We start from the raw sequence: 16,785 nt of genomic DNA on the forward strand, positions 1-16,785 counted from the left end.
TGCATACATTACATATATAGTCCTGATGCATACATCACATATATAGTCTGATCCATACATCACATATATAGTCCTGATCCATACATCACATATATAGTCCTGATGCATACATCACATATATAGTCCTGATGCATACATCACATATATAGTCCTGATCCATACATCACATATATAGTCCTGATCCATACATCACATATACAGTCCCGATCCATACATCACATATATAGTCCTGATCCATACATCACATATATAGTCCTGATCCATACATCACATATATAGTCCTGATCCATATATCACATATACAGTCCTGGTCCATACATCACATATATAGTCCTGATCCATACATCACATATATAGTCCTGATGCCATATATAGTCCTGATGCATACATTACATATATAGTCCTGATGCATACATCCATATACTGATCATACATTACATATATAGTCCTGATCCATACATCACATATATAGTCCTGATCCATACATCACATATACAGTCCTGATCCATACATCACATATAGTCATGTTTTGACCCTGCTGGTGATCTATGAATGTTTGAACATTTTGAAGAGTGATGTGGCCTTAATGGCCATGTACTCTTATAACCTCCACTAGGTTCCTGCCTTTCTAGGGAGTTTTTCCTTGCCACCGCTTCTACATCTACATCTGCATTGCTTGCTGTTTGGGATTTTAGCCTGGGTTTCTGCATAAGCACTTTGTGACATGTTATGATATAAAAGGGCTTCATAAATACATTTTATTTGTTGAGAAATTATCCCAGGATACACAATACCCAGATGTCAATAGCCTAATGAAGATTTAAAGAGGGCCACCGCCACTCAATGTACTAATTAGAGAGGATAAATGATCAACAACAGTGATAGATGGGAGGAGGTGATGGAAATTGAGCGAATCCCCACCCACGACAGAGATTGCTTGTTTCCGGCATATCTCCTGGCTCCCTGGGGACTGATCGTATGCTATCCATTTGTTGTTTGTATGCTGTTCTTTGTATGACATTTTAATATTTGATTATTAACCAATGATATTAGGCCACTCTTGGCCATGATTACAGACACCTGTGTCTTTTGACACTATATAAACGAGTCATCCCACAGTGTTTGTGATTATACCCTGATGAAGACAGCTTGGCTGTTGAAACGTTGGTAATTACATTTTTGCATCTGAGCTCCTAGAGTGTGCGGCTCTCTTTTATTTTCAAGTTTTCTACTCCGCTAGCCAGCACCTCGTCTTAATAGGTGTGCGTTTCTTTTTCTTCTACAACGCATAGTGCACCTCGAGGTGAAGTTTCCCCTAGGTACAGATCCAGGATCACCTTCCCCTCCACAAATCATTAAGTTAACCATTAGTCAGGGAAATGCAAAACTGACTCAAGATCAGTGTCTAGGGGCAACCTCACCCTACACAGAGTGCATTACCTGCAGGTTGGAAAGGGTTTCTCTTTTGCACGGTGCAGAGATGCACGTTTCTGAGTTTACCTGAAGGGTTACTGGAAGGGTGAAGGAGAGGATTGTTGGTATTTGTGGAGGGATGACAAAATGGAATGAAAGATTGATATGGTGGGAAGATGGATGGCTTCTGTCTTTATCACTCATCTCTCTCTCTCTCTCTCTCTCTCGTAGTTGGGATGACAGCAGTTCAGTCAGCAGCGGTCTCAGTGACACTGTAGATAACATCAGCACAGACGATCTGAACACGCCCACCTACCCTGCCATCACATCGTCACCACGCAAGAACAAGGCAGCCCAGGTACAGTACACCATGGAGTGTAAATGAAGGCAGTAGGCTTGTCCGAGCCTGAACAACCCATAGAGCCTATATCTTGTTTATTCTCTTATAAATGAACAAGAATAGAGTATATCCATGCTAACTGTGAGTAATGATACTGAAGCATCACTGTCTTTGCACTTGCTTAATTTAAAACAGGGACTTGTCTGTCATACTTTTTATGTGTAACAATGAGGTATATCACTGTAGTCTGGAAAGGAAGCTATTTACTTTGTTTTAATTGGCTTTCAAGAGAGAAAGCCAAGGAAATGTACAGCAGAACCCATTCCTTGTGCAGTGCTCAGGGAGCATGGTAAAAATAGCCAAGTATGTTTGCCTTGTGGAAACCTCAACAGATTGATCTCTTAAGAGACTGTTGGTGTGGTTAGTGAGGGGGGGTTCACCATCTGTCAGGTGGCTTACTCATACTGTATTGTGTGGGTGTGGTTGTTTTGTTTTACTGTCCTTGTGGGGACCAGAAGTCTTCATAAGGATAGTAAAACGAGGAAAAAACCTGTTTTAGTGTTAGAGGTTAAGTTTAGGTTTATAATTAAGGGTTAGGGGAAATAGGATTTTGAAATGGAATACATGTTTTGATCACCACAAGGATAGTAAAATAAAGGTGTGTGTGTTACTGACTGTCCCAGGCGGACACACACCAGCATGTGGAGCAGGAGGTCAGTAGCAGCTGGGCCGGAGCTGAAGATCTGAAGAAGGTGGACGAGGAGCTGGATGTCAGCATGGAGCCCGGCTCAAAGTGGAAGCCTTCCTCCTCCTCTGCCTCCTCGCCAGCGGGGCAGTGCGGTGAGGATCCCGGGCAGAAGACGGGCCTACCCATGTCCCAGACTGGCTCCTGGAGGAGGGGTATGACTGCCCAGGTGGGCATCACGCCCCCCCGGACCAAAGGAACCAGCGCCACCCTAAAAACCCCTGGTAGGACCCGCACTCCTTCTTCTACTACTTCAGACCTTGCTTATTTCTTGCTACCATGGCCCTGTTGGAAAACTGTAGAGATAACTTCCTTCCTTTCTTGTTGTCTTGAGGTGAGCACAGATCTACAGTATAAGTGATTGTATCGGTGTATCCAAGGTTACCGCCGTATTACGTCCACCAATTCAGATCTGTGATTACTTCAAGGAAGGTAGAAAGGATGTATTTGTGACCTATTTGAACAGGGCCCATGTCTAACTGAGGATGGATGGTGGTGTAGATTATTCCCTGACTGGTCATTCATTCAATCAAACTGCCTGTCTGGTTGATATTAGGACCAGGAAATGTCCATCCTAGCTTCATTTATAAGTTAATTTAATATGTTGATGTGTTCCAGTTTGACATTGATTAGATAACAGGGTCAAAGATTTTGGCCAATCAGATTATTCATTAGGAAACCTGTGTCGTTGCCCTTCGAGGACTTCGGTAATGTTTGTCGTTTCTCCGTTCTACTTTATCTTTTTCTCAGTTGTGTTTTGGTTTGCTCAGCAAGTCTTCTCATGTTTGGATTAGTATAGCTTTCTATTTTAGCTGAGCTTTGTGAAAAGAGTTGTAAAATGTTAGCGAAGTGTAAAGTAATTTGGCACACCTGCCCTGTAGCCCTACAGACGATTACGAAGATGAGTCCCGTTATTTACCAATAAGCTGCGAGGTCCGTCTCCCCTCTGCTCGATTCTAGCTAAATTATTCCGTACCCTAGCAGTTTGCAGAGGGAAGGTGTTTGCCAGCTTGTTAATGACTGGCCTTTGTATCGACAGGTAAAACTGATGACGCCAAGGCCTCAGAGAAATGCAAGGCCCCTCCAAGACCGCTGGCATCCAGCGCTCGCCCTCCGACGCCGGCAAGAGCAGTGGCGACGAGGGCAAGAAACCCCCTCGGGCATCGCCCGCCCCTACCACTGGGTCGTTCGGGTATAAAAGATGGCCAGCCCCCCTCCGGTGCCCTCATCACTTCCAGTGGTGCCACCCTGGCCAGTGGCTCTGCCACCCTGGGGAAGGTGCCCAAGTCTTCGGCAATCGGCAAGGGGACAGGGATCAGCGGAGGCCGTAAGACCAGCCTGGATGGCTCCCAGCCCCAGGACGATGGGGTGCTGATGGGCTGCGGAGGCTCCAAGGTGCCCCTCCAGTACCGTTCTCTGCCCCGGCCGGCCAAGTCCTCCAGCGGGGGGGTGGTGGGGCGCAGCGGCCACCGCTCCAGTTCCAGCAGCATCGATTCCAATGTCAGCTGCAAGTCGGCCGGAGGAACGGGGACCAAGCGAAGGGACACTGGGAAGGTGGGCTCGGGGCGCCGAGCCCCATCCCCATCACCATCAACCAGACGGACAAGGAGAAAGTGGCCGTGTCAGACCAGGACCCAGCAGGTTTATCCACCTCCCCAAGTCCAGCCCCACCTCCACGGGCCAGTCTGGCCTCAGGCAACCAGGGTCCAAGTACCCGGACATAGCCTCACCCACCTTCCGCAGGTCAGTCAACAGTGCTCACTTGGTTTCCCTGCACTCATATAAGAGCTTGGTAGCCTCGCCAAGCAGCTGCCATTTCTCATCTCTATTATAAAGGTGGAGCGAGCTTGTTGTTCCCTAGGCACTCTCACCGACTGCGTGCTCGAGGCCACCACAGAATAATGAAGTGTTGTTTGTGAGGTACAATGTTGTTTCTCAGCTCCAAGATGCTATTGATAGATAGTGTTTATTGGTGCTGTCAAAATTACAGGTAGAGGTTCACTTCTTCTCATATTTATATATATATATATATATATATATTTTTTTTTATGTAATAAGGTAATAAGACACTAAATCATATCCCAGCACAGAAACATTGGTCTGAGTTTGTTCGTTGGGCTTTAGAGTCGGGGAGGCAAAGGTTGCCCCTGCTGTTCGGTAGATGTCATCACAGAAACAGATGGCATTTCTCTCAAGATGAACGGTAGATGATTTGCCATTCAGGTCAGGCTGAACTGATTCACTGACAGTGAGAAAGCTATTCTGTTCGCGAACCGCTGTCTCATTAGTTAAGTATTTCCGGACACGGCCGCGCCGTCCGACCTGTCGAGGCGCAGAGTGCATTTTTGATTTGTGCGTATACCCCTTAGAATAAGGCACCTATTAATTGGGAGCCTGTTTGATGGCAGCCCCACGTCAGACACAACAGGAAGGACCTGTGAACAACATATGTGTTTCTGAGTGACCAGATTGGCTGATTACATGCATGGAATAGAAATGGGTCAATGCTATGACCACAGCTGTCTGAACCACAGCTGTCTGAACCACAGCTGTCTGAACCACAGCTGTCTGAATTAAAATCACTGGGAGCTCCGTCGTCTCAACTGTCACCCTATTCCCATAGGGCTCTGGTCTGAAGTAGTGTACTAAGTAGTGCAATATATAGGGAATAGGGTGCAATTTGGGATGCAGACATACTCTAACAGAGGCAGTAGGGAAGGTGTACTTCTTCATAGTGTCTACGAAGAAGAATAGGGTAGGGTTATGAGATAGTTGCTAAAGGTGATGAAGATAGGGGAGGGGCAGTGTTGAGCGGAATGCAAACTTTCCCCAAGCTCCTATTTCCTTGGTGTAATTAAATAAATGTAATACTGTTCTATATCAAACAACCTAGTTCTGAACCTAGAGACTGAGTTTGTTCTGTCTATGAGGGGATCATGATTGCCATAGATAGTCTGTGAGTGAATGGAACCATCTCTTTCTCTCTCTCCCAGGTTGTTTGGCACCAAAGCCAGTAGCAAGGCCAGTACCCCAGGCACACCCGACTCAGGCAAGTGCCCTCTGCGTTGGGCAGCCCTCATGGCACATTGGCGCGCCAGGCCAGCCTGGACTCTCCCTCCTCGGGCACGGGGAGCCTGGGCAGCGCTGGCGGGCAGAGCGGGGCTAGCAGCCCACTTTATGGCAAGGCCCCTGACCTGGGCACTGATTCACCTGCCTCCAGCCCGGCGTCAGGCCTCTCGTTGCCCTCCAACGCCCGCCCCTGGCCCACCAACCTCAGCAGCTCCTCGGCATGCTCTGGCAGTAAGGACACACTGAGCTGCCAGAGCATGACCAGTCTGCACACCAGCTCCGAGTCCATTGACCTGCTGCTGGGGCACCACCACGGCCCCAAAGTCACCCGCACGGCCAGCGTCAAGTCCACGCTTTCTGAGGGGTGAGTCCCAATGTGGAACAACTCCATTAGGTTCCTGTGGGTAGTTTGTTTCAGAGCAGCGGGTATAACATGTACATCAGTGGTGGCTGATGGGAAAAGATATTGTAATGGTTGGAATGAAGGGAACAATATCAAACACAGGGAAGCTACGTGTTTCACTCTGTTCCGTTTATTCCATTCCAGCCATTACAATGAGCCCATCCTCCTATATCTTATCACACCAGCCGTCTCTGACACACAGCCATCAATGTACAGACACTTTGAAAATGGACTTGTAGACTGTATGTATGGAATGCAACGTCATGCTCATCTTGTCCTTTCAGTATAGCTCACTGTTGTCATAGCGGTTTATAATATTTCCTTCATTCACAGATTGTTGTCTAAATTGAGAGTATCAAACTAACCCAAATGTTCGGTTTAATGTGTGCTTTCCGTATGTCTGTTTCTTAGGTAAAGTTGCCCATTGTAGTGATTGTCCTTTAGCATTCTCACTTTAGACAGTCTGTGTGTTCTATCAGTCAATACATGTGAATTTAATCCATGGCATCATGATCGTTTAAATGTAGAATCTTAATTTGACCAGTTTCTCACAGCAGGAAAATAATCCTCCAGCAAAGTGGAAATTACAGACATTAGAAATTACAGACATTAAACCTCAAGTACAGTACACTACAAGATTGCATTTCCTGCTGTGCAACAACAGGGTGATCAAATTAAGATCCTACACCTGTAGGTAATTCTAATGTTTTTCGTTTTCTGTGTCTTAACAGCATGCCTCTTGACAGAAACACACTCCCCAAAAAAGGGACTGAGGTAACTCATCACTCATACGTTGTCCTTTTAGTGTTTCCTTGTTTTGTCTTTTCATTCTCACAAGTTATTCATACATGTCATTCTAACTGACAAAATCTCATGTTGTGTCTAATATCATGTTGGTGTAGGAAAGCAGTGTTACATAATGACGTTAGTATTTTGCTTGACATTTGTCTCAGGAGTTTTAGCCGATGAGGGTTTGGCACATTGAAAATTGAAAATATTAATGGGAGTGACAATTTAGTTTCACATAAAAGGCTCAATTGCTGTACAAATCCTGTTGAATTATCTTCTAGAGGTAGACTATTAGTCACTGTTGTTCCTCTGGACACTCCACAGTTCCTCACAGATTACAGGTGCCTGAAGTCAATGATCCCATGTCTAGTGGATTCTGAATAGTTATATCCAGGCTCTTTTTGTACTTTCTTTCCTCCTCGTTGACTGTAGGGCAAGGCAGGGCATCCATTTTAAATCAAGTTTCCACTACTCCTGTCCTATCTAATGAATGAAATTGTGTCCAGACCCTCAACACTAGAAGGTGTGGCACCCTATTGGCACCCTATTCCCTATATATAGTGCCCTACTTTTGATCTGGGTCCATAGGGCTCTGCTCAAAAGAAGTGCACTATGGAATATGGTTCCATTTGGGATTCAGCCCCTATCACACCACCATGCAACAAATGGCTTTTTCTACCCAACTACTCTGTCTTCATAAAGCACTGCAACAAGTCCAGGCTTCTGCCCAGGGTTTGATATTTGTCTTTATTAGACTGCAGTAGAGAGTGAATCTCTACCTTGAGTAGGAGTTCTGCAACCTTTTATAATTCACTGCATGTAATGCTAAGGGGATGTTTGACACAGAAAGAACACGTATTTCCTTTTAACTGTACTTTCACAGCAGGCGTGGAGGCATTTTGCCTTCAGAAGTTTATTTCTATTGATCTCAGAAGCCACTCAGCAGTTTAGGACTGGGTTGTATTTCTTGTCGCTGACTTTTTTTCTAGCCCAGAGGGATTCAAAGCAACAAATGGCCTTTTTTTCTAGCCCAGAGGGATTCAAAGCAACAAATTGCCTTTTTTTCTAGCCCAGAGGGATTCAAAGCAACAAATAGCCTTTTTTTCTAGCCCAGAGGGATTCACAGCAACAAATAGCCTTTTTTCAAGCCAGATAATAGCTAAATGATTATGATATTCATGTGTCCAATGCTCAGTTTTTAAATGCACATTAAGCAGACTTCAAAACATACTCTGATTGGGGCATTCTCTCCTCTGAACTCCAAGTGGAATTCAAAATCAATGGACAATTCTGTGCAAAATAAGCAATTTGATTTGAAGTTGAACATGCAGACATGTGCACATGATATATCATTCACTACATTTCACTGTCATTAGATGTCAATCAGAGTACCTTTTTTTTCTTCGTCTGAAAGAATTCAGAGTGGGGTTTTAGTATGACAGACAGTCTGTTATGAGCTTCAGTGTTGAAAGGATGAGCTTGAACTCAATTATCTTCCTTTAAGGATTAAATATGGCTGCCTATCAATCATTTAGATAACGCTTCCTTCACTACCCCTGCTAGGAACCGTCTAGAGATGAGGAGAGTAAAGACATGGCTGCCTATCAATCATGTGTGTGTGTGTGTGTGTGTGTGTGTGTGTGTGTGTGTGTGTGTGTGTGTGTGTGTGTGTGTGTGTGTGTGTGTGTGTGTGTGTGTGTGTGTGTGTGTGTGTGTGTGTGCATGCTTGCACATAGGTGGGATGGGTGGCTGTGCCTGTGTGTGGGTGGATGCATGTGTGTGTGTCTGTGTCCACAGTGCTTGACTTGGGCCGGAACACACCAAAACTCTTCCACCTCCCTCCAACGTTATACTGCTTGAGGTCTAGCACCTCTTTTAGAATATTGACTTAATTATATTGTGATGTTTCTGCATCTATATATAAACAGAGTACCGCACTTATATATAAGCACCTATTTTAGTCAAAGTCAAGCACTGTGTGTACGTATATAACTATGCATGAGTTAGTGAATATATTTGTCACCACACTCCAGTCATGTGATATGTAGATAATACAGTTGCATGGTTCAATAGACGCCATGTTGAATCAGTGGTGCCACTAGTTGACGTGTACCACGTCCTCTCTAGGTACCCTCCCTCGTCCAGACAGACGTCCCATGAGGAGGGGAAGGAGTGGCTGCGTTCTCACTCCACTGGAGGGTTACAGGACACGGGGAGTCAGTCCCCTCTCTCCCCCCCTGGAGTTGCATGCACAAGCACCGGAAAATACCACTACTCCAACCTGCGTAAGCACTACTCCAAATACCACTACTCCAACCTGCGTAAGCACTCACTCCAAATACCACTACTCCAACCTGCTTAAGCACTCCTCCAAATACCACTACTCCAAATACCACTACAAATACCACTCCAACCTGCTTAAGCACTCCTCCAAATACCACTACTCCAAATACCACTACTCCAACCTGCTTAAGCACTCCTCACTCCTCCAAATACCCACTACTCCAAATACCACTACTCCAAATACCACTACTCCAAATACCACTCCTCCAAATACCACTCCTCCAAATACCACTCCTCCAAATACCACTACTCCAAATACCACTACTCCAACCTGTTTGTGTGTTTTCTCCCCAGTGAGCCCCACCAACCTGTCACCCTACAACCTGCCAGGACCCAGCAGTATGAGTCGCTCCAACAGCATCCCTGCCCAGGACTCCTTTGACCTGTATGGAGAAGCCCACCTGGGGGCAGCGCCACTCTCTGGAGGACAGACCCCGGGCATGAGCCGCTCTGGCTCCTTCAGGGACAGCACCGATGAAGGTAGGCCCAGACTGTGGTCCTATATATGCATTGTGTATATATATTAATAACTTGTCTGTGGAACGCTGCTTAGACCAAGAAGAAGTGATAGTCAGGGTTGAGTTCTCAGACTGAAGCTCAAAATGCACTGGACTAGGAACCCGACTTTTTCTGCTTCTCCTTTTAAAGAGAAGATTGGTGTTAACATTTTGGTAACGTGCTGGTGCCACTTGAAAGTAATGTTACTAGTCAATGACTCGGCCCTTTGAATTATCCAAACAAGTACTTCATTCGTACACAGCCACACACATGCCATTAGAATATGTTACTTTTACATGCAGATGAGATGGTGCTATTTATAGGACCACTGGTTATGTTCTCTTAATTCCTCTTCCTCACTCGCTCTCATGCTCTCTCGTTCTCTCGCTCTCTCTCTGTCTCTCTCTAGTCCATGGATCCTCACTGTCGCTGGTCTCCAGCACCTCGTCCCTGTACTCTGCGGTAAGTTGCGTTGTTTTCTCCAAACACACAAACATTTAGACAATCATGCGTATGGCAGCCATGGGTGCTGTGTGTGATCCCGGTTAATTGGTGTCATTAGCCTAAAATTATTTCAGGAGACAATATGTAATACATTTTTCAGCAAACGACAGCCCTGCCCCACTCGGGGTTTGTGGTATATTGCCAATATACCACGGCTAAGGGCTGTGTCCAGGCACTCCGCATTGCGTCTTGCCTATGAACAGTCCTTAGCCGTGGTATATTGGCCATATACTACACCTCCTCGGACCTTAATACTTAAATATATCATACATGTTTATATTTAGGCAGTGCATCCAAGGTGATATAGGCAAATTCAAGCTTGGTGAAGGTGTGGATTTTTGGGGGCAAAAGGCAACACTCCAGCTGCAGTCAAACTCAATGAGAAGACAGATCAGTTGAGGAAGATAATCAATTACTGGCGCTCTCCACCCCTTTCCTCCCCAGCAGAAAGTTCTAGAAAGGCCTGGAGAGGAGTTTAGACATTCACTGATTTCAGAGACTTGTTCTGAAAGTCTTCCTATGGGGCAGAAAGACAGCAAGCAGTTATTGCTTATTCTTCATTTCATTGTGTCGATGTTTGGTTGTGTTCATATTTTCATATTTTAATTGTAATTTCATGTTTATTTGTTTACATTACTATAATATTTATGTCAGTTATGATTTGAATTTCATCATACTTTTCTGTTTGCTATTTTATCATTTCTTCTCATCTTTGGCATTATCTAGTCATCAGTTTTGTTTAATCTCATCTGTTATCACTCAACACCTGGGGCGTGTTCAGTAGGCAGAAAACGTTGTGAAACGGGGCGGTACTATTTCAGCCTGTCCTATGAGAAACGTTTGTTTTCATTTTCCGTTGCAAAGCGTTTTGCTGCGATGCGCCCTAATGAGCACGACCCTGAAAAACACAACTGACAAAGAGCAATTTTATTAAAATCTCCTACGAAGAACATGATAAAAGTATCATGACACATTTTCCCAAAGTCATTACAACACCAATCATTCAGCCCAACAATATAAAGATAGACAAAACATATAGATGTCAATCAAAAGGCCATAGATGATAACCAATGAGAATGCTTGGCTTACACAAAAGTTTGGCACCCTGTTTTCAGGGCAGTGCAAAGTGTTGAGTTGCCATGGTTTCCCATTGCAGCAGCTTGAACCCACGTTTTCTTACTTCCAGGTTCTTTCCTTTCTGGCCAAGGTAAAGACTATGATGCTGTCAGCTATGATCTCTCCACACCACACAGACAACGTGTTTGTATGCCCACCACATGCTCTGATGCTGGTTGAATGTGGCAGATGTTCACACAGGTTTTTGGTTGGTGTGTGAAAAAAAACAACCAATGCTACTTGTGTGCAATGTTACCAATGTGTGTATATATTGCAATACATACATACAATGTATTATGTTAATTATCCCTGCCACATCGATTACATATGACTTGATTGGCCAAAATCAAACGTTGTGTAAGTTGTTAGTACAGTCTGACCTGACTTGAAATGACACCACAGTCAACGACTTCCCAACACACGCAATAACATCTGCTAAATATGTGTATGTGACCAATAACATTTGATTTAATTTAATTTGATGCATCAAGAGCTGCCTTAGCATTTGCTTTCACTTCCGGGCGTCATCTATGGCCTTCTGGCTCCTGCATCATACTCCATCAAAAGCTCAACCCCAATGATCTACTCATTATGACAATGGGCATTCATTGCATCCATAAAGACGCTGTCAGAAGTGAATCATTGTTCATACAACGTGGCTTTTTCCTGCACATCTTAACGACATGTCTTCTCTCCCAAACAGACAGAGGAAAAGGCACATTCTGAGGTAAGTGGCTTGGCTTGGTGAGGGACAAAATGTCTCCTGTCTGTCTGATTGGTCTCTGTCTGGTCTATCTAATCTCTGTCTGGTCTGTCTGTCTGTCTGGTCTGGTCTTGTCTATCTGGTCAGCCTGGTCTGGTCTGCCTGGTCAGTCTCTCTATTTGTCTATCTAGTCTGTCTCTCTGGCCTATCTGGTCTGTCTGGTCAGTCTCTCTATTTGTCTATCTAGTCTGTCTGGTCAGTCTCTCTATTTGTCTATCTAGTCTGTCTGGTCTGTCTGGTCTGTCAGTCTCTCTATTTGTCTATCTAGTCTGTCTTGTCAGTCTCTCTGGTCTGTCAGTCTCTCTGTTTGTCTATCTAGTCTGTCTCTCTGGTCTGGTCTGTCTGTCTCTGGTCTGTTTGTCAGTCTGTCTCTCTGTTTGTCTATCTAGTCTGTCTCTCTGGTCTCTAGTCTGGTCTGCCTGGTCTGGTCTGTCTGTTTGGTCTAGTCTGTCTGGTCTCTGGTCTCAGTCTCTCTGTTTGTCTATCTCTGTCTCTCTGGTCTAGTCTGTCTGTCTCTCTGGTCTGTCTAGTCTGTCAGTCTCTCTGTTGGTCTATCTAGTCTGTCTCTCTGGTCTGTCAGTCTCTCTGTTTGTCTATCTAGTCTGTCTCTGGTCTGTCAGTCTGTCTGGTCTGTCAGTCTCTCTGGTCTGTTTGTCTCTCTGTTTGTCTATCTAGTCTGTCTCTCTGGTCTGTCTGGTCTGTCAGTCTCTCTGTTTGTCTATCTAGTCTGTCTCTCTGGTCTGTCTGGTCTGTCAGTCTCTCTGTTTGTCTATCTAGTCTGTCTCTCTGGTCTGTCTGGTCTGTCTCTCTGGTCTGTCTGTCTCTCTGTTCTGTCTGGTCTGTCAGTCTCTGTTTGTCTATCTAGTCTGTCTCTCTGGTCTGTCTGTTTGTCTATCTAGTCTGTCTCTCTGGTCTGTTGTCTCTGTTTGTCTATCTAGTCTGTCTCTCTGGTCTGTCTGTCTGTCTGTCAGTCTCTCTGTTTGTCTATCTAGTCTGTCTCTCTGTCTGTCTGGTCTGTCAGTCTCTCTGTTTGTCTCTAGTCTGTCTCTCTGTTTGTCTATCTAGTCTCTCTGTCTGTCTGGTCTGTCTGGTCTGTCAGTCTCTCTGTTTGTCTATCTAGTCTGTCTCTCTGGTCTGTCTGGTCTGTCAGTCTCTCTGTTTGTCTATCTAGTCTGTCTCTCTGGTCTGTCTGGTCTGTCAGTCTCTCTGTTTGTCTATCTAGTCTGTCTCTGGTCTGGTCTGTCTGGTCTGTTTGTCAGTCTGTCTCTCTGTTGGTCTCAGTCTCTCTGTTTGTCTATCTAGTCTGTCTCTCTGGTCTGTCTGGTCTGTCAGTCTCTCTGTTTGTCTATCTAGTCTGTCTGGTCTCTGGTCTAGTCTGTCTCTCTGGTCTGGTCTGGTCTGTCAGTCTCTCTGTTTGTCTATCTAGTCTGTCTCTCTGGTCTGTCTGGTCTGTCAGTCTCTCTGTTTGTCTATCTAGTCTGTCTCTCTGGTCTGTCTGGTCTGTCAGTCTCTCTGTTTGTCTATCTAGTCTGTCTCTCTGGTCTGTCTGGTCTGTCAGTCTCTCTGTTTGTCTATCTAGTCTGTCTCTCTGGTCTGTCTGGTCTGTCAGTCTCTCTGTTTGTCTATCTAGTCTGTCTCTCTGGTCTGTCTGGTCTGTCTGTCTCTCTGTTTGTCTATCTAGTCTGGTCCGGTCAGATCTCCATAATGAAAGATAACAATCAAAGCACGAGCAGTGATATATGTATCCACTTTGTCCACAATCAGGTTCTGGTCTATCAGTGGCGGACCTAAAACTTGTTTATATAACCTTGGACTTGGTGTCCAAGTCAAATCTCTTGACCCTATGGTGCATTGCTTGTCATTGGCCAGTCTTTTAAACAACCAGGCATTTGAATAGAACCAAACAGCACTTTGACTTGATCTTTACCACACGTCATGCTGACAGTCAGGGACAAACATCATTAATACACCCTATTCTATATCCTTCTCTGTGGTTTCACTTCACACCCTAGTCAGTTATCACTGGCTTTTCTCTCATTACAATGACTTCCTGTTTCTGTTTGCACCCTACATGAACACGTTAGTTAAAGCCCACAGGTATAATGCTTTATTACTTGTTAAAACCATGGTTGAGTCTTTTAAAATGCATTATACCAGTCAGGTTTAAAGAAAGTGTCACCAAAGTGACAACTAGCCTAATGTGTTTAGATGCTTGTACACGTTTTCCCCTTTTATTGGCTAATTTGTCCAAGACTGTACTGTTGTTTATGTGTGAGAGATTGCCTTATTGGCTAATGGTTTAAAGTGGTAACCGTGAGGAAACATGCTGCTTTGTCATCATCGTAACAGACATCTCTCTCACCATATCTTCTGTTTGGACTAAGCCTGCATCATAGAGTTAATTATATTCTTCTCTTTTCAATCAAGGGTCAAACAGGCCAAAATACCACGGTAATCCCCCACTTACGTTCACACTTACATTCACCCCATTGTTTTATACTGTGGCAATGAGACAGACTTTACATCAATGTTTTCAAATGGATGTTTACTAGGCAGCTGGTACACCAGGTTTTGGATTTGCATTTGAAGGGATGGAATCGGAAGATAGGCATGCTCTGTTGTATTTTCAATCAGTCCTGGTTTTTTAGGAGAGACGTGATCGTCATGGTAATCTGTTATGTTTTTCCCCACCCAAACAGCAAATCAGGAAACTGCGACGAGAGCTGGACGCCTCCCAGGAAAAGGTTGCGACCCTCACATCTCAGCTGTCTGCCAATGTAAGTGCCTCTTACTTCAACAAACACTGAGCAGTCAAAACGTCTGCCTCGTGGTTCATTTGCATCCTAGCCTGTCAGAGAGGTTCGGGGGGAAACTCTGCCTTTGCCAAACCCTTGAATGTAAATCAGTCTAGACACCCACTAATTCCCTTTCTCTCTCTGACTCAAAGGTTTCTTAAGCTTCTGATGAAATGTTTTGAAGTCTGGGTTGTTGTTTTTTTCGAACACGGCTCGAATATGCGGCTTGTTTACCGGGAATTGTCCTGCGAAGCAGGCCTCATCCTGTGGGGCAGCAATATAGAGCGGCCTAGCAAGAACATGCAGATTCAGCAAAACAGAGAGAGGGGGCTTGTGAGCCCAGTTGGCAGGGAGGAAGTGTATTATACAGAGTGAGAGAGAGAAACCTGAGAACCCAAAGCCTATCAGGTCTCTGTGGAGAGATGGGCGTTCCTGTCTCTCTCTCAGTGCTGGGCCCTGCGTGAAGCGTCTGATCAAGTAGTAGGCTGACAGGGTCTTCACCAGGGTCTCTGACTTTGATCGAGGAGTTCTACATCTCCAGGCACTAAGGCACCACACTGCCAAGTAACTTCCAACTAGCTTTTGTGTTCACTGTGTGACTCATACAGACCCCAGATGTCTTTGTAGAAAAGTTGCATTGTTTAATATATGAGAAAGCTTTTTTAGATGCCTTTGTGTATATATACTGAACAAAAATATAAATGCATCGGTGTTGGTCCCATGTTTCATGAGCTGAAATAAAAGATCCCAGACATTTTCCACACGCACAAGTAACTTATTTCTCTCTAATTTATTGCACAAGTCTGTTTACATCCCTGTTTGTGAGCATTTCTACTTTGCCAAGATAATCCATCCACCTGACAGGTGTGGCATATCAAGAAGTTGATTAAACAGCATAATCATTACACAGTTGCACCTTGTGCTGGGGACAATAAAAGGTCACTCTAAAATGAGCAGTTTTGTCACACAATACAATGCCACGTATACTACCGTTCAAACGTTTGGGGTCACTTGGGAAATGTCCTTGTTTTTTAAAGAAAAACACATTTTTTTTGTCCATTTAAAATAACATCAAATTGATCAGAAATACAGTGTAGACATTGTTAATGTTATAAATGACTATTGTAGCTGGAAACGGCTGATTTTTTTTTAATGGAATATCTACATAGGCGTACAGAGGCCCATTATCAGCAACCATCACTCCTTTGTTCCAATGGCACGTTGTTAGCTAATCCAAGTTTAGCATTTTAAAAGGCTAATTGATCATTAGAAAACCCTTTTGCAATTATGTTAGCATAGCTGAAAACCTTTTTTTAGCCTTTTAAAATGATAAACTTGGATATCCACCAGAGCTGTTGCCAGAGAATTGAACGTTAATTTATCTACTATACATTGCCTCCAACGTCGATGGAGAGAATTTGGCAGCACGTCCAACCGGCCTCACAACCGCAGACCACCTGTAACCATGCCAGCCCAGGACCTCCACATCTGGCTAATTCACCTGCGGAATCGTCTGAATCCAGCCACCAGGACAGCTAATGAAACTGAGGAGTATTTCTGTCTGTAATAAAGCCCTTTGTGGGGTAAAACTCATTCTGATTGGCTGGGCCTGGTTCCCAGTGGGTAGGCCTATGCCCACCCATGCCAAGAGTGTACAAAGCTGTCATCAAGACAAATGGTGGCTACTTTGAAGAATCTGGTTACTACATGATTCCATATGTGTTATTTCATAGTTTTGATGTTTTCACTATTATTCTACAATGTAGAAAATAGTACAAATAAAGAAAACCCTTGAATATATATATATATATATATATATATATATATATATATATATATATATTACCTCATGCCTTTCCTGGGCTCCTGATCCTAATCTGTTCCAGTAGCGTCATCCCCACCAGACCCATACACTCTCTCTGGTACCGGATGGTGTCTGGTACCGGATGGTGTCTGGTACCGGATGGTGTCTGGTACCCAAGCTTCATGGCCCATGCTGTGCATTGG

General features: G+C 44.4%; 1 pseudogene; it reads left to right on the forward strand.

Annotated features, from left to right (window-relative positions):
- LOC118377299 (neuron navigator 3-like) overlaps positions 1-16,785 on the forward strand; it is a 270,177-nt pseudogene that overhangs the window by 220,749 nt on the left and 32,643 nt on the right.

This window comes from Oncorhynchus keta, unplaced genomic scaffold, assembly GCF_023373465.1.
Source record: "Oncorhynchus keta strain PuntledgeMale-10-30-2019 unplaced genomic scaffold, Oket_V2 Un_contig_3968_pilon_pilon, whole genome shotgun sequence".
Taxonomy (NCBI): domain Eukaryota; kingdom Metazoa; phylum Chordata; class Actinopteri; order Salmoniformes; family Salmonidae; genus Oncorhynchus; species Oncorhynchus keta.